Source organism: Canis aureus, chromosome 5, assembly GCF_053574225.1.
Source record: "Canis aureus isolate CA01 chromosome 5, VMU_Caureus_v.1.0, whole genome shotgun sequence".
Classification (NCBI taxonomy): domain Eukaryota; kingdom Metazoa; phylum Chordata; class Mammalia; order Carnivora; family Canidae; genus Canis; species Canis aureus.
In genome coordinates, this window is record NC_135615.1 from 13,802,289 (window position 1) to 13,816,639 (window position 14,351).

A 14,351-nucleotide genomic window follows, 5' to 3' on the forward strand; every position below is an offset into this window, starting at 1 on the left:
AAGTTTGTTAAGAATATAAACATCAAATGTTAATAAGACAACGACATTTCTCTCCAGCGGTACAGAGGACCCAACCTAAGTTGAACCTCCAATGAGTAACATTTTTGTATAATTTCCTCCCCTTGAGTGTAGGCAGAACTTGTGACTTGCTTCTGCCAAGGGAATATAGCAAAGGTGACGAGATGTCAATTCCTTGATTAGCTCGTGTCATATAGCAGGGGTGATGAGGTGTAATGCCTATGACTACATTTTGTTATATGTAAGAAATCCCCTTCTGGTCTTGAAGAATCAAATAGCCATTTGGTGAACTGTCTATAGGAAGGTCATGTGACAAGGAACTGTGGGTAGCCTCCAGAAGAGGGGCCACTAGTCATACAGCTGCAAAGAAATGAATTCTTCCAGTAATCCAGATAAACTTGAAAGTGGGTTTTTCCCTAGTTAAGCCTCCAGCATAGACAACACTTTGATTAGAACCTGTGAGATCCTGAAGAGAGGAACCAGCTAAGCTCTGCCTGGATTTCTGACTTATGACAACTGTTTGGTAATACATATATGTTCTCTTAAGCCACCAAAATATTTGTTGATTTGTTAGATAGCAGTAGAAGTCTAATATAGCAGTTTACAGTTTACCATGGAAAGCATAATAACTCATTCAGCACATAGAACAAAATGAAGAAACATTTACTTGCCCGAATTCCTTTTGTTTGGAAGAAAAGATTTGATTAGCTAACTCCCAGGTCTGCATCCAGGGCTACTGTGGAACTCAGAAAAAGATGGTGGTGTTTTCTTTATCAAGAGAAAGGTGTAGGCCTATGGTTATTCTAAAACTCATCAAGATTTTGAGTCCTTCTCTTTTGGGCATGTGCTCCTTTGAAGTTGATACCTCTTCACCACTGTTCTTTATATCCCACAGGGAGGCTACTCCTGGAATCTGCTTCCTATTTGATATCACCAGTGGGGAGCACTGGGAGGAAATTGGAGAGGGATGAGAGATGTCAAGGACTCACTCTTTCCTGGTCCTTCTGTAGCTCTGGTGGCACCTTACACAGCAGCGGCAAGTCCTCCAGTGTTCCTGCCTTCAGGGGAATGGTCTACTCTGGTTTTAGCTTCTAGAGCTACAATGTGCAATATAGTGGTCACTACCATATATAGCTGTATGTAGGTATATAAATTTAAATTAATTAAACTTAAAAGCAAAAATTCATTTCTTTAGTTGCACTAGCCACCTTTCAAATGCTGAGTAGCTACATGTTGCTAATGGCTACCATATTGGAAGATGCAAATATAGATAATTTTCATTATCTCAGAATGTGGACAGTGAGTAGAGGAGAGTAATGTGATCTATAGCTTCTGGTAACACCATTTTCTTTTTTGCCGTTCTAGTCTAAGGGTGACCATGACTGCATCATGCCGCTAACCTCTGGGTTTTCTCACTGTTCTCTAAATTCACAACATTTCTATTACCTGTATAACCAGTCCCCTGCATTGAGTCCCTCTCTTATAAATAAACAAGTTATCTCTTTCCTAATCAGGCTTTGATTGAAATACCAGATGAGGAAAGGAAAGGATAGTCAACATTTCTATATTAGCTACCCATTATTATTTAACAAATTTCCCTTAAACTTAGCAGCTTAAAACAATGAACATTTATCCTATCCCAGTGTCTGTGAGTTAAGAATCTGGGTAGCTGGATGGTTCTGACTTAATCTTTTGTAAAATTGCAGTCAATATGGTGGCAAGAGCTGAAGTCTCATCTGAAGGCTTAACTGGGGGAGGATTTGCTTCCAGCCTCACTTATATGGTAATGGCAGGCCACAGTTCCTTGCTGGCTGTTGGCTGGAACTCCTAGTCACCTGGACTTCTTCATAGACTGAGTATTGCATAGAATGGCATTTGCTTTTTCTAGAGCAGAGAATCCAAGATGGAAGATGTCATCTTGTAGAACTTAAATGTGGAAGTGGCATACCATCACTTCCACTGTATTTCACTGACCAACTCTCATACAGTGTAGGAGGAAGTACACAGGATGGGAATGCCAAGAGACTAAGATCATTAGAAGCCATCTTGGAAGCTACCAACCGCAGGTGCTCCAGAGGGGTTGAGTGAATTTGATAATATGGGAGATTATTCCTCCTCTGAGACTTAAATCAGCAAGGGCAGAAGTCCAAACAACTAAAGGTAAAAGAATGCTTTGGCTTAGAGGACTTTGATGAGAAAAGGTCAACACTACAGTGATGCTAGGTCAGCTTTGAATTGTATGTGGAATTCATATGTCAGAGGCCAATGCTCACTGTTTTAATTCAAATTCAAGAAATAATAGGAAATTATAAAGCTAATATAGTACTTGCTCTGGAAAATGATTTGAAAGCATTTGGTTTACTTAAAATCAAGATGTGGGGCAATGTCATAATATTCAGATGTAATATTTTCTCCAAAAGGACAAAAAAAAAAAAAAAAAAAAAGCCTGGTTGGAACGGAACTCGTAAGCTTTCAGGTTGGCTGTTCTGTTTTCACATTCTTATATGATGGTTTAGCAGAAGCTTTGGAAGCTTGGGGTAGCTCTTGGCTGTGGAGGAGTTTTCTACAAGGAAAAATTCTTAATCATCAGCTGGCAGATGATGGAGTCAGGGCCACATGATGGGGTCAGGATGGAAGCAGAGAGTAGGTTCATCCCAAGTGTGCATGTGATAAGAGCTGAGGCTGCCTGTTGAATGTCAGCTTATTTTTTCCCATGTAAGTGAACCTGAAGAGTAGGTGCCATTGCAACTCATGTGATTAGCAGTAGCAACACAGTCTTTGTTGATTCCTGAGGAAAGAGATCCGATCTTATCCTCAGTCACTTATGTTTACATTTAGCTGAACACAATCTGCCTGGGAAATGGCCCAGTTAAAAGAAGTTGCCATTTCAGAGAGATATGCACTCTTTAGGATAGAGGGAAGGAATTTCTAACAACCATTTGTTTGTCTTCCTAAAAAGAAAAAGAGACAAAGGGTAAGAATGAGAAAGAGATTGAGGCTGAAGTAAGTCCAGGATGTAAAGTAATATTTTTTTCCTAATGAACTTCACTGAATAGTTTTTCTCCTTCCCTCTCTCCCTTCCTTCCTCCTTCCCTCTCTTTCTTTCTTCCTTTCTTTCTCTTTCTATTTATATTGAAAGGCCTTTTCATGTTTGAAAGTTTTAAGCTATAAAAATAAACCCTGGAAGTAGATTGCCTGGAGTAAGATTTAATTAAATACTATACAGTAAATTAGCATAATTTGATGAGGATCAGCTTTAGTTCCTGGAAACTGCAACAAGCAGAGATTTTAATTTTGTAGTGTCTCTTAAAATTCCAGTGTCTCATCTCTAAAGTGTAGTTTTGGAAAATAAAAATAAACAAGGTATTACCAAGCAGAAAGCAATTTATTAGGGAAATGATGTACCGACAGTGGGATATGAGGAGGGTTTTAATGCAGATACTAAAAGTTTGTAAGAGAAATGGTCCTCCATAAAAAAAACATATTGGAAAAGGGAGTTGAATTCCTCAGCCTGAAGCAGAGAGGTTATCCAATATTATCATATCTCCCTGGGCTGAGACAACTAGAATTTCAAGCTAAAGTTTTCTTCCTTCCCTCTTCCCTCCCTCTCCCTCTCCCTTTCTCACTTCTTTTTCTTTCTTTCTTTCTTTCTTTCTTTCTTTCTTTCTTTCTTTCTTTCTTTCTTTCTTTTTCTTTCTTCTTTCTTTCTTTCTTTCTTTCTTCTTTCTTTCTTTCTTTCTTTCTTTCTCTCTCTCTCTCTCTCTCTCTCTCTCTCTCTCTTTAAGATTTTACAAAAAGATATGGGGAGTCCAGCTGCTATGGACTTCTTGAGACTTTTACAATTAAAAATAAAATTAAAAAAATAAAATTAAAAACAACAAAAGTAAGGAGAAACTAGTTTCATTTTGGCATATATTATACCCAGTGTTTAAGGTATAAAATTTTTGTTTTGAATTACATATTGAGAAGCTTAAAATGATCTTTTCTCTAAGTACCAGTCCTTAAAAAGTCTTAATCTGGCCCTGATTTAAACTCATCTTCCTCTCTTCTCTCTTTCCAGGTTTTATTGCCAAAATTTCTACCCTGATTCTGCCTTCTGAGTTACTTCCTTCTTCCCCTGTAAACCCTGGTTTCTATTTTTTCTAATTATCCCCAACTGGAGTAATTGGCAAATCACTTATACTGGAACCCAAATTCTTGTGGGTTTGTTGAAAAAGGTTATACAGAAGTAAAGCCACATATACTTGAGTTTTGCATAAGGGGAACTCAAGGCCAGGGAAAGGTTGTGGTTTTGTAGGAAGATCACTCTCACCCTTAAAAAAGCCAAGGGCATCTTTTCTTTAAAGGAGTCCCCACTTTGTTTATGTGGGAAGTTGTCCAGGGCACAGCGAGTCTCTGGCAGGACTTTGCTGGCCTTTTGCTTTCTAATTGGCTGTTGTAAGCAAAAATAGCCCTCTAAGATTCTCTGTATTGAGGTGCCATGTGCAGCTGCATGCACAGGAAGAGGAGAGGGAGAGAGAGAGAGAAGGGGGAATATTCTAAGTCTTTCGTGGTCAGCTTTTTAAAATGTGAACTTTGGGTTCTCACAACAGGGGGTCATGAACTCAAAGAGTAGGGTGCCCAGCAGCTCAGGAATATCCACCCAATTTTCTTTAAGTCAGTTTATAAAACAGAAGTACTCTAAAATCCATCCATGCAATCATGCATTTTGATGTCCTCCAGTCTAAACTGTACAGAAGGGAAGGTGGGGGATCCCTTTCTGTCTATGGTGTCCCCAATACCCTCTAAATTAGCAAATGGTCCACAGTGGATTTTTAGATCATAATTCTTCATGCTTTCTTTAGTTCCCATGGCCAAATCTAGACTAGTTACTTCAGAATACATTTTGGGGTCCTTTAGATGAAAAGCTTTATAACAAACATTTATTTTTAAGACTTGTGTGGTTGTAAAATATGTAAGGACTTGAATTAGAGTGGAACAGAGTTTAAGAGCCCAGACACTATAGCCAGACTGCCTGGGATTCTTGTTTTACCTCTTACTAGGTGTGTGACCTTAGGCAATTATTATTTTTTTTAATCTCGCTGAGCCTCTATTTTCTCTTCTGCAAATAGGGATGATAATAATAGGACTTACCTTATGGGCTTTTGTGAGGTTTAAGAGAGATGATTATTATAAAACCCTTAGAACAGTGTCTGAGAATAGTTACACACAATAAATGTAAACTGCTCTTATGCTGTCGTGTTTGTAGTCATTGATGGTATTACCATTATTATTATTTGAAGTTTTTATTGGGGGTAACTTAGGTCAGGTTCTCTAGAAGCAGAGCCTGAGAGAGGGATTCTGGTACAAGTATTTAGTAAGGGACCACTCACAGGTGAAATCTTCAAGGAAATGAAAAAATTCAGGATGAATCTAGGCAAAGATGTGGTTTTGACTGAGGTCTAGCCTCAGCTTGATCCCATGGGGAGCTCCGGAGGATAAATCACATCAAAAGCTGTCCTACTCTGAGACAGGGCAACCAACTTTTGTCTCCTTGAAACAGTTGGCCATTGGCTTCGGCTGTTCCCCCAGTGAGGAGATCCTAATTCCTAAGAATTCCATGGGAAGTGGACCTGAGATCTGGATGACTTAGCCAGAAATTGTAATTAATTTGGAATCAGCAGCAAGATTCTATGGGTGCATTTCACTAGAGAAATACTCCCTTTGAAATGGTTGATTGGGACTGACACTATAGTATCAAAGGCAGCCAGGAAGTGCAAAAGGGACAGCCTTTTGTAGACTGGCTCAGGGCTTCTTAGATGGAGATCAGGAGCACTCATTTTGGATTTTCATTAGTATGTAGAGTTTGCAACTTCTTGAGGCCCCCAAACAGCCTCACTGAACTGGGATTGGTGAATAACTTCTAACTGGTGGCCCTGCAGTGACTCATTTGCTTGTATCCCCTTGCTTCTTGCTTCTGATGCTCAGGAAGCATGCACAGTGAGTTGCTATAAGGTGTTGTATGCATCATAGCTCTCAGTGTTTGAGACCTGCTATTTTGGGGCCTAAGGCTGTTTTCTTTTGCTTTGTTTGCTTTCTTTAGGAATGAGAAAAATTGGATAGTGAGGAGATCAGAACCTGCCACCATTCTTAAAGTGATTGGAACATAAAGTATAATTTTCTAGTCTCCTCCCTGCCTACTGCTGTGGCACCTCCATCTCCTCCAACTCCTCATGCCATTCATTCCGAGAGACTCTTTCATTTTGCGCCATGCTGGGTTAAGTTTTTTTATTATATTCATTCACTGTGCTGCTTAGAATTGAAGTAGAAAAAATGCTTCCCAAGCCCTATGAATTTTTTGACCAAGTTGAGGAAAGCCTCTACTTAGTGCCTGAATCTGCAATTAGTGTGTGCTACTTGAAAGACAACTTTAACCTTGGATTCTTGAATCTAGAATTAACATAAGCTTTGGAGCATATAACTAACTCCTCCCTATCCATGTGTGGCTTGCCCACTTTGCAGGCCTGTTGTCTATCAATATTTAAATCCCAGACACCTCTGTCCATGATGTCTTAACCACTGCTTCCTACCCGCAACTGGTGACTATTCAGTGTGCCAAGGAATTTTAGCTTAAGGTCAAGCAAAATATAATAAAAAAAGGGAAATCAGATAAAATAGAAAGAATGCCTTAGTATCTTCCTCAATAAATATAAGGCAGTTTTAAATATCTCATGTTTTAGAATATCCATGTCATTATCTCTTCCCTTCATTGGTACATGTTTTTAAAGGTTGGTTGTAAATGCTGGTTGTAAATGGTTTTAAAGGTTGGCCTTTGGTGAGTTAATGATTCACCAAATACCATCAGGGAAGCCAAGTTTTTTTTTTTTTTTTTTAATTTCATTTGGAAGCTGTGTGTGTGTGTGGTTTTTAAAATAATTTTTAATATTAACATCTTATGTTAGTATGGTACATTTTCACAGTTAGTAAACCAGTATTTTTAGACTATTATTAACTAGAGTATATACTTTATTTAGAGGTCCTAAATTTTTACCTAATGTTTTGTTTGTTTTGTCCCAGGATCCTATTTAGAATACCACATCATGGGATGCCTGGGTGGCTCAGTCATTGGGTGTCTGCCTTCAGCTCAGGGCATGATCCTGGGTGCTGGGATCAAGTCCTGCATCAGGATCCATGTAGGAAGCCTGCTTTTCCCTCTGCCTATATCTGTGCCTCTCTCTGTGTCTCTCATGAATAAATAAAATCTTATAAAAAAAATAGAATACCACATCATATTTAGTTGTCACATATCCTTAGGCTTAAACTGTAGTGGTTTCCCAGACTTCCCTTTGTTTTTGATGGCCTTGACAGTTTTGAGGAATACTGGTAGATATTTTGTTGAATGTTCTTCAGTGGGGTTCTGTTTGTTGTTGTTGTTGTTTTTCCTGATTAGATTGAGTTTATGGGTTTTTGAGAGGAAGACCAGAGTATTCTCATCATATCATATCAAAAGTACATGCTTTACTGATGACATTAAGCTTGTTCACCTGGCTAAAGTAAGTTTCTTCATTATAAAGTTCTTCCTCAAAAATCAATCAATCAATCAATCAATCAATCAAGTTACTCCTTCATTTTCACACCATATTCTTTGGGAGGAAAGTGCTAAATGCAACCCACAGGTGGGGTCAGAGGAGAATGGTGTTAAGCTCCACTACCTTGAAAGGGAGTATCTACATAAATTATTTAGGATTCTTTTTTTTTTTAAGGCTTATTTATTTATTTATTCATGAGACACACACACACACACATACACACACACACACACACACAGAGAGAGAGAGGCAGAGACACAGGCAGAAGAAGAAGCAGGCTCCATGCAGGGAGCCCGACGTGGGACTCAATCCTGGGTCCTGGGTCTCCAGGATCAGGCCCTGGGCTGAAGGCAGGCACTAGAATGCTGAGCCACCCAGTCTACCCTTATTTAGGATTCTTTTGCATAGGAGATATGTCTGCTCTTCTTTATTTAGTCATTTATTTATATCAGTATAGACTTATAGATATTTATAAATCGGACTATAACCCAATACTGTGTTTTTTTATTCTGTTATCAGATTGTTCCAGCTTTGGCTGTTGAGAGAACTTTCACCTGGATCTTGTGCCTCTTTAACACACTCTCGTCATTTTGTTTTGTGAGCACTTCCCTACTTTCTAACACTACAGGATACTCCAGGCTCATCTAGTATATTCCTTGCCCTAGCCCTAGAATCGGCCATTTCCCCAGGGAGTCCTGATTCTTTGTTTTGAAGAATGGTGTTAGAAACTAAGATCTGGGCACTAGATGGGCTCATTGCTACTGAATTTTGCTGCTTTAAGGCCCACTCAGCAAACAGAACTTGGAAAAATATGTATGTTTCCTAATCTGTGTATACACACCCAACAATAACTATTCTTATATTTACCCATCCGTATTAAGCTAACCCTGTCTCCAACTAATCCAGCATCCAACAGGATTCATTCTGGTCTCTTCCCCTTGCTTATCTGTAACCTTCTACTCTAACAATGGGAAACCTGGCTCTTACTGTCCACCAACCATCCATTCACTTGTGTATTTAGTTCTAGTATATATGTACATAGGTTTCAGAATTGGTGATCTCTACTCCCATGAGAAAAAACTTTATCAACTACAGTACTCTGCCTAGATGCAGTTCCCTTTATCTTTAAACACATAGCCTCCACTCATTTCCAAAATTGCTTATTTTCCCCTTCCTACTTCAGTGCAGTTGTCATACATTAGCCATATAGGTAGATTCTATTTTCTTGGTCTCATTTTTTTTTTAAGATTTTATTTATTTATTCATGAGAGATGCAGAGAGAGAGGCAGAAACATAGGCAGAGACATAGAAAGAGGGAGAACCAGGCTCCCTGTGGGGAGCCCAATGCGGGACTCAATCCCAGGCCTCCTGGATCATGACCTGAACCAAACGCAGAGACTCAACCACTGAGCTACCCAGGTGCTCCTCTTGGTCTCAATTCTGTTCCAGAAACTCAGAATTTTCCTTTTACCTTCCTGTGAAGATCTCAAATAGCTCTGAGAGTTACCCAATGTTATCAGCACAAAATTGATTACAGAAATGGTGTAAGGAAATGAGAAAAACACAAAACACGAAATGTTAAAGAAATAATAGTGACGAATAGTGGGGAAAAAAAAAAAGTCAAATCTTCAGCTTGCATGCAAGTCAAGTTGGCCTTAGTTTTCTTATCTTTACAGTTGGGTCCAGTTTCTCTGGATTGTCATGTGAATTGAATTGGAAAAAGAACATGGAAATAGAAATGTTATAATAGACTTTCAAGTACAATTATTACATGAAAAAAGATAAATTCAAAACTTATTGCAAGGAGGCATCCAGTCACAGATGTGAAGTTATGAGTGTCATAGAACTGGCTTATTTATGGTTCTCCAAAGTTTAAACCAAAGGACAGACTGACTTTAGTGACCAGATTATTTTTTTTCCTTCATGGCTACATGCATATGCACACACATGATTGTGTGTATATGTATAAATATATTAATAGTTATATTTCCAAGTTAACCTGAGGGATCGCTTGAACAAAAATTTGAGGAGACATTGCAAGTTGAGATTTTAAGAATTTAAATATTGTACAAGCCATTTGGACTTTTTTGATTACTTGGCTTCTACTCTTATATACCTATATCTATCTACCTTACTCTTCCTCACTTGGTGACAACCTAAATCTGTTACCATGTCCCTGTTGGCCACATGTCGCTAAAAACTATAACAGGACTCAAAAACCAGAGAGGCTAGATTATACATTCTGATATTTCACAGTTGGAGTAGAAAGATACATGAACTTGAAGAAATGATTTGCTATGTTGGTATAGCCAAGTTCAGCAACCTTGATGGTGAGGCCCATGAAGGAAAGAATGAGCAGTGTTTCTCCTTAAGGCCACATGTGTGCCATGCATATATTCAATGATGCCATTCCTATATCTTTCAATGTGAATGGAACCCCCAGAACAGGATAGTGTGACTTCTCTAGAGATGGAATGTGTTTTGCTATTGGTAGAGCAGAGAAAATACATTTAAAAACAAAAACATATTCACCAAATACCCCTTGACAACTCTGCTTCCTAAAGTTTGACTATTGAAGATTCTATAGTGTATTTTACTCTGTTTCATCTTTTTTCCCCCTGAGTTTGTCCTTCATTCAAGAGAAAACAGTCCATGGATTGGGGGAATACAGTGCCTTATAAACAGAAGAGCACTCTTCTTGAGGGATTTTGGGGCCCTGATAAATGAATTAACTTTATCATGGCCTACAGTGTTCTAGGGACTGCTAACAGCTTTTTACATATGTTCACTCATTTAAAACTCATGACTCCTGATGTGTGTGTTGTTGCTACTTCTTTGTGCCTTTCCCAAGACCCCTTTGGCAGGAATAGTGTGGCTGGGATATCACCTTGCTCTGAAGTCCTTGGGCTCAGGTTCTGGAAGTCCATCTAACATTTCTGGCTTTTTTTTTTTTAATTCTCTTAACATAGAGCATGTGAAAATTTTTGAAAAGGTGCTACTTCTGGTGGATGGGCTACTGCCCACTCCCAAGGATACTTCTGGCTTTTTATAAGCCTGATTATCTTCATCTATAAAATGAACTGGAGAGGTTGAAACCACGTAAGCATTTTGTGAAGAGCAGCTCATTCTCCATTGATGGACTGTACTGATCCCTGATATCCATAAGCTTCCCAATATAATCACAAGGCCACAGATTCATCTCTCTTGGTTTCTTTCATGTGTTTACCTTTTCCCTGTGCAGTGTTTCATTGTAAATACCTGTTGTACTTTGAGAACTATATTAAAATGAAGGCAATGTTTGTAGCAATTTATTTATACAGCTTTTTACTTTCTTTCATCTCAGTTGAATCCATAAATAAAAATGTCTTTTCCTTCAAGAAGCTGACTCTAAAAAACACTCATATTTAAGAAAACCTGCAAAGGAATATGCTATCTTTATGATTTATTAAAAGAAGATAAATGAGGAGTTAAAAAATACCTTTCAGCTTACTATCATGAACTAAAGAGGGAAAATATGTCAACTGCTATATATGTCAAAAATGCTGGAGAATTATAGTTTTATTACTCAAGATCTATTTCAGACGAATGGGTGGAGACAAATATTCCTTGTACTTCAAGTGTGATTTATTTTACAAGTAAAGCTTTATCTATGCAGCACAGTTGAAAGTTAGAAATTGAATTGGATTGTCAGCTGTGGCCAAACTAAGCAATTCAAACTGTAAAGTAAAACTTTGAGTTGAAATCTCCAGCCTTTTTTTTTTTTTTAAGATAGAAGACTTCTATAATGAGACCTTCCTACTAAAAATAGAGGCAATCCTTTGCTTCAACTATTTTGCATTCCAGGTTTCCTGGAGTAGACCATCTTAATTTCAGATACTGCCTTCCACTCTTCCTATATGTATATGCTTCATGATTAGAATGCATATCCCTATTGGTTGTTCAACAAATAGAACTACCATATACATTATATATATAATCAAACTATTTCTGCATCTTAGTTTTCTTGCAGAGCCCAACTTATTAGCAAGATTTATCATTTCACTGGTTTTGAAACCAGCTCCTTCACATGACTATCTCTGGTGGAAAATAGCATGGAATAATATAGATTTTCCTAAACTGAGCTCCCAGGACACTTCTTCGCCCAAAATGTCAATGAGAATTTCATAGAAAATGGATTATGTAACTAGATACACTTAGGAAATATTGGGTTAAACAAAAATTAAACAGTTATTTTTTTTTGCAGAAATTCCCTAAACTGTTGCTATGGACTTATACATTATGAATTTCTAAGAGAAAAATATGATTTCAGTGTTCTCCAACTTTTTATGTGGAACTTTTTTTTTAATCCCACAAGAATTCTCTTCATCTAGTGATCTACTGCTGTATAACTGAGAAACCCTGCTTTGAAACAACCTCTGACTGTCTTTCACAATTCAGACTTGACTGGGTTCAGTTGGGTGGTCTTGCTTGGGATCTCTTGTGCAGCTGTCATCAAACAGAGGCTGGAGCTGGGGTTATCTGAAGATCATTAGCCTGGACATTTATATGATTGGTAGTTAATCTGAGAGCTCAGCTGTGACTGTCAAAAATGTATCTACCTATGTCCTTTCTCCATGGCTTTGGCTTTTCATAGGATTTCCATGAGGGAGCATTCTCAGAGGGAGCATCTAAAGAGTGAAAATTTGGGATCCCTGGGTGGCTCAGAAGTTTAGCCCCGCCTTCAGCCCAGGGCGTGATCCTGGAGCCCCGGGATCGAGTCTCATGTCAGGCTCCCCACATGGACCTGCTTCTCCCTCTGCCTGTGTTGTGTCTCTGCTTTCTCTCTCTCTCTCGCTCTCTCTCTCTCTCTCTCTGTGTGTCAGTAATAAATACATAAAAATCTTGAAAAAAAAAAAAAAAGAGTGAGCATTCGAAGAGACCCAGGGGGGGAGCTGCAAGGCTTCCAATATTTTACACCTGGAAGTTCCAGAATATCACTTCTCCAAGTTTCTTGGTCAAACAAGGCTGAAGACCACCCCAGATTCAAGGAGAGAGATATTAGACCTAACCTCTTGACAGAGCTCAGCTTAGAAGGAGGGAAGGAATGAATGGTGGCCATCTTTGCAGATTATCCACCAGACTTTTTAACATCTCATGGGGTGCTGCCATTCTGTAGAACTGTTTAGATAGTGATAAATCAGTGTGTATAGGGTGAGGGTTGCAGGAGAGAACTCTACTCATCATAGAAGCATTCTGTCACTGACATTGTTTGGAATTGCTGGTGTGTGGTGATAATAAAAAAAAAACAAGTTGTAAATAATTTTATTATTGTTTTAAAAGTCTCTACAGGTGGGGTTGTCAGATAAAATATAGGTTGTCCAGTTACATTAGAATTTCAGAGAAACAACAAGTAATTTTTTAGTGTAGGTGTTTCCCAAATATTGCATGGGGCATGCCTATTTTTACCAAAAACTCTTTAAAAAATAAATAAAAATGGTTATTTATCTCAAATTCAAATTTAACTGGGTGTCCTGTATTGTGTGTGTGTGTGTGTGTGTGTGTGTGTACTATATTTTTATTTGCCAAATCTGGCAACACAATCTACAGATAACATAGAAGTGTATTATCTCCTCTACTGTGAATATTATTTTTGGACTCCTCCTTCCCTCCCCCTCCCAAATATTGCTACATCATTGAGTTTGGGGAAAAAAGAATGTAATGAAAAGTCTTAGGGTTTTAGGATCAGAAAGATCCGATTTCAGAGGCTGGCTCCACCATGTACCAGCCTTGTATTTGTAAGTTATTTAACCTCAGTGAATCTTAGCTCCATCTGTTGTGACTGGTCATAATTCCTTGGCAGAACTGCTAGATGCTTAGATAGAAGGAAGTGTGTAAACACCTGGGGCATAACAGACATAATTCTGGGGCATAATGGACATGGAGTTAAAAGTATCACTGACTCCTGTTCCCCTAGATAAAGCAGGACCAAGAGAAGAATCCCTTGTAGCTTTGTAGATGGTGTTTATTTGCTGGAGCATGTCCATAGGTAAGAATCTAAGTGAAGTTTTTGTTGGTTTTAATTCTTGCAAAAGAATGGGGCAGTGAGGTATCACCTTGGGAGTTACAAGGTCTTGATTCAGACCTTGATGAGGAAGAAAAAAAATTAAATGATGACAACTCTGCCGTTAGCACCAAGACAGATTCATAAAGTCTATTATGTAATTCTTCTGAATTACCTTCTCAGTGGCATTTTATTTTGATTTGCTTGCATATCTATATTTTTATGTAGATTGTTACCTAAAAGCTGTTACAGTGTAATTGAGTATAAGAGTAAATTTCATGGTTGTTATTCAGATTAACCTCACCAAGAAAAATTTGAGGGCAAGTTAAATCTGAATTAGTGCCGTGAAAGCACAGTTTTCTTGGATGAAACTTGAACATGAAGGGAAATATTTAGTGGACATATATTCTGCTAAAGACTGTGGCATTCTCTCCGAAGAGGTTGTGCTTGGTGCCATTTTTATAACTACAGAAACTGAGGCTCAAATTGGCTTCAAGATTGGTTCACAGTTGCAAAGCTAATAGAGGTAAATATGCCTTGCCCATGCACCTGTTCTTATAACCCTCATTCAGGTGCCAGTGGCATCCTTGTCACAGAGTGGAATGACATCCCTCAGTGCTGGTATTAGTTGACCTGTCAGCAGCATCCCTCAGTGTTAACCATGACTGCTTATTTGAAAGACTCTATTCTGCTCTCAACAATATTAATATCCTGGATCACTCCTT

The 14,351-nt window shown here is 38.4% G+C and overlaps 1 long non-coding RNA gene across 5 annotated transcripts in view; it reads right to left on the minus strand.

Moving 5' to 3' along the window:
• The window catches only part of LOC144313706 (uncharacterized), a 151,998-nt gene that overhangs the window by 26,052 nt on the left and 111,595 nt on the right, over nt 1–14,351 (minus strand). Inside the window, exon 6 of one of the 5 annotated variants that reach the window (XR_013379331.1) lies at nt 2,470–2,969. The exons of the other annotated variants lie outside the window; for them this stretch is intronic. This is a non-coding gene — a long non-coding RNA (uncharacterized LOC144313706). Of the gene's footprint in view, nt 1–2,469; nt 2,970–14,351 lie in introns of those variants that run through there. 5 annotated transcript variants of the gene reach the window in all.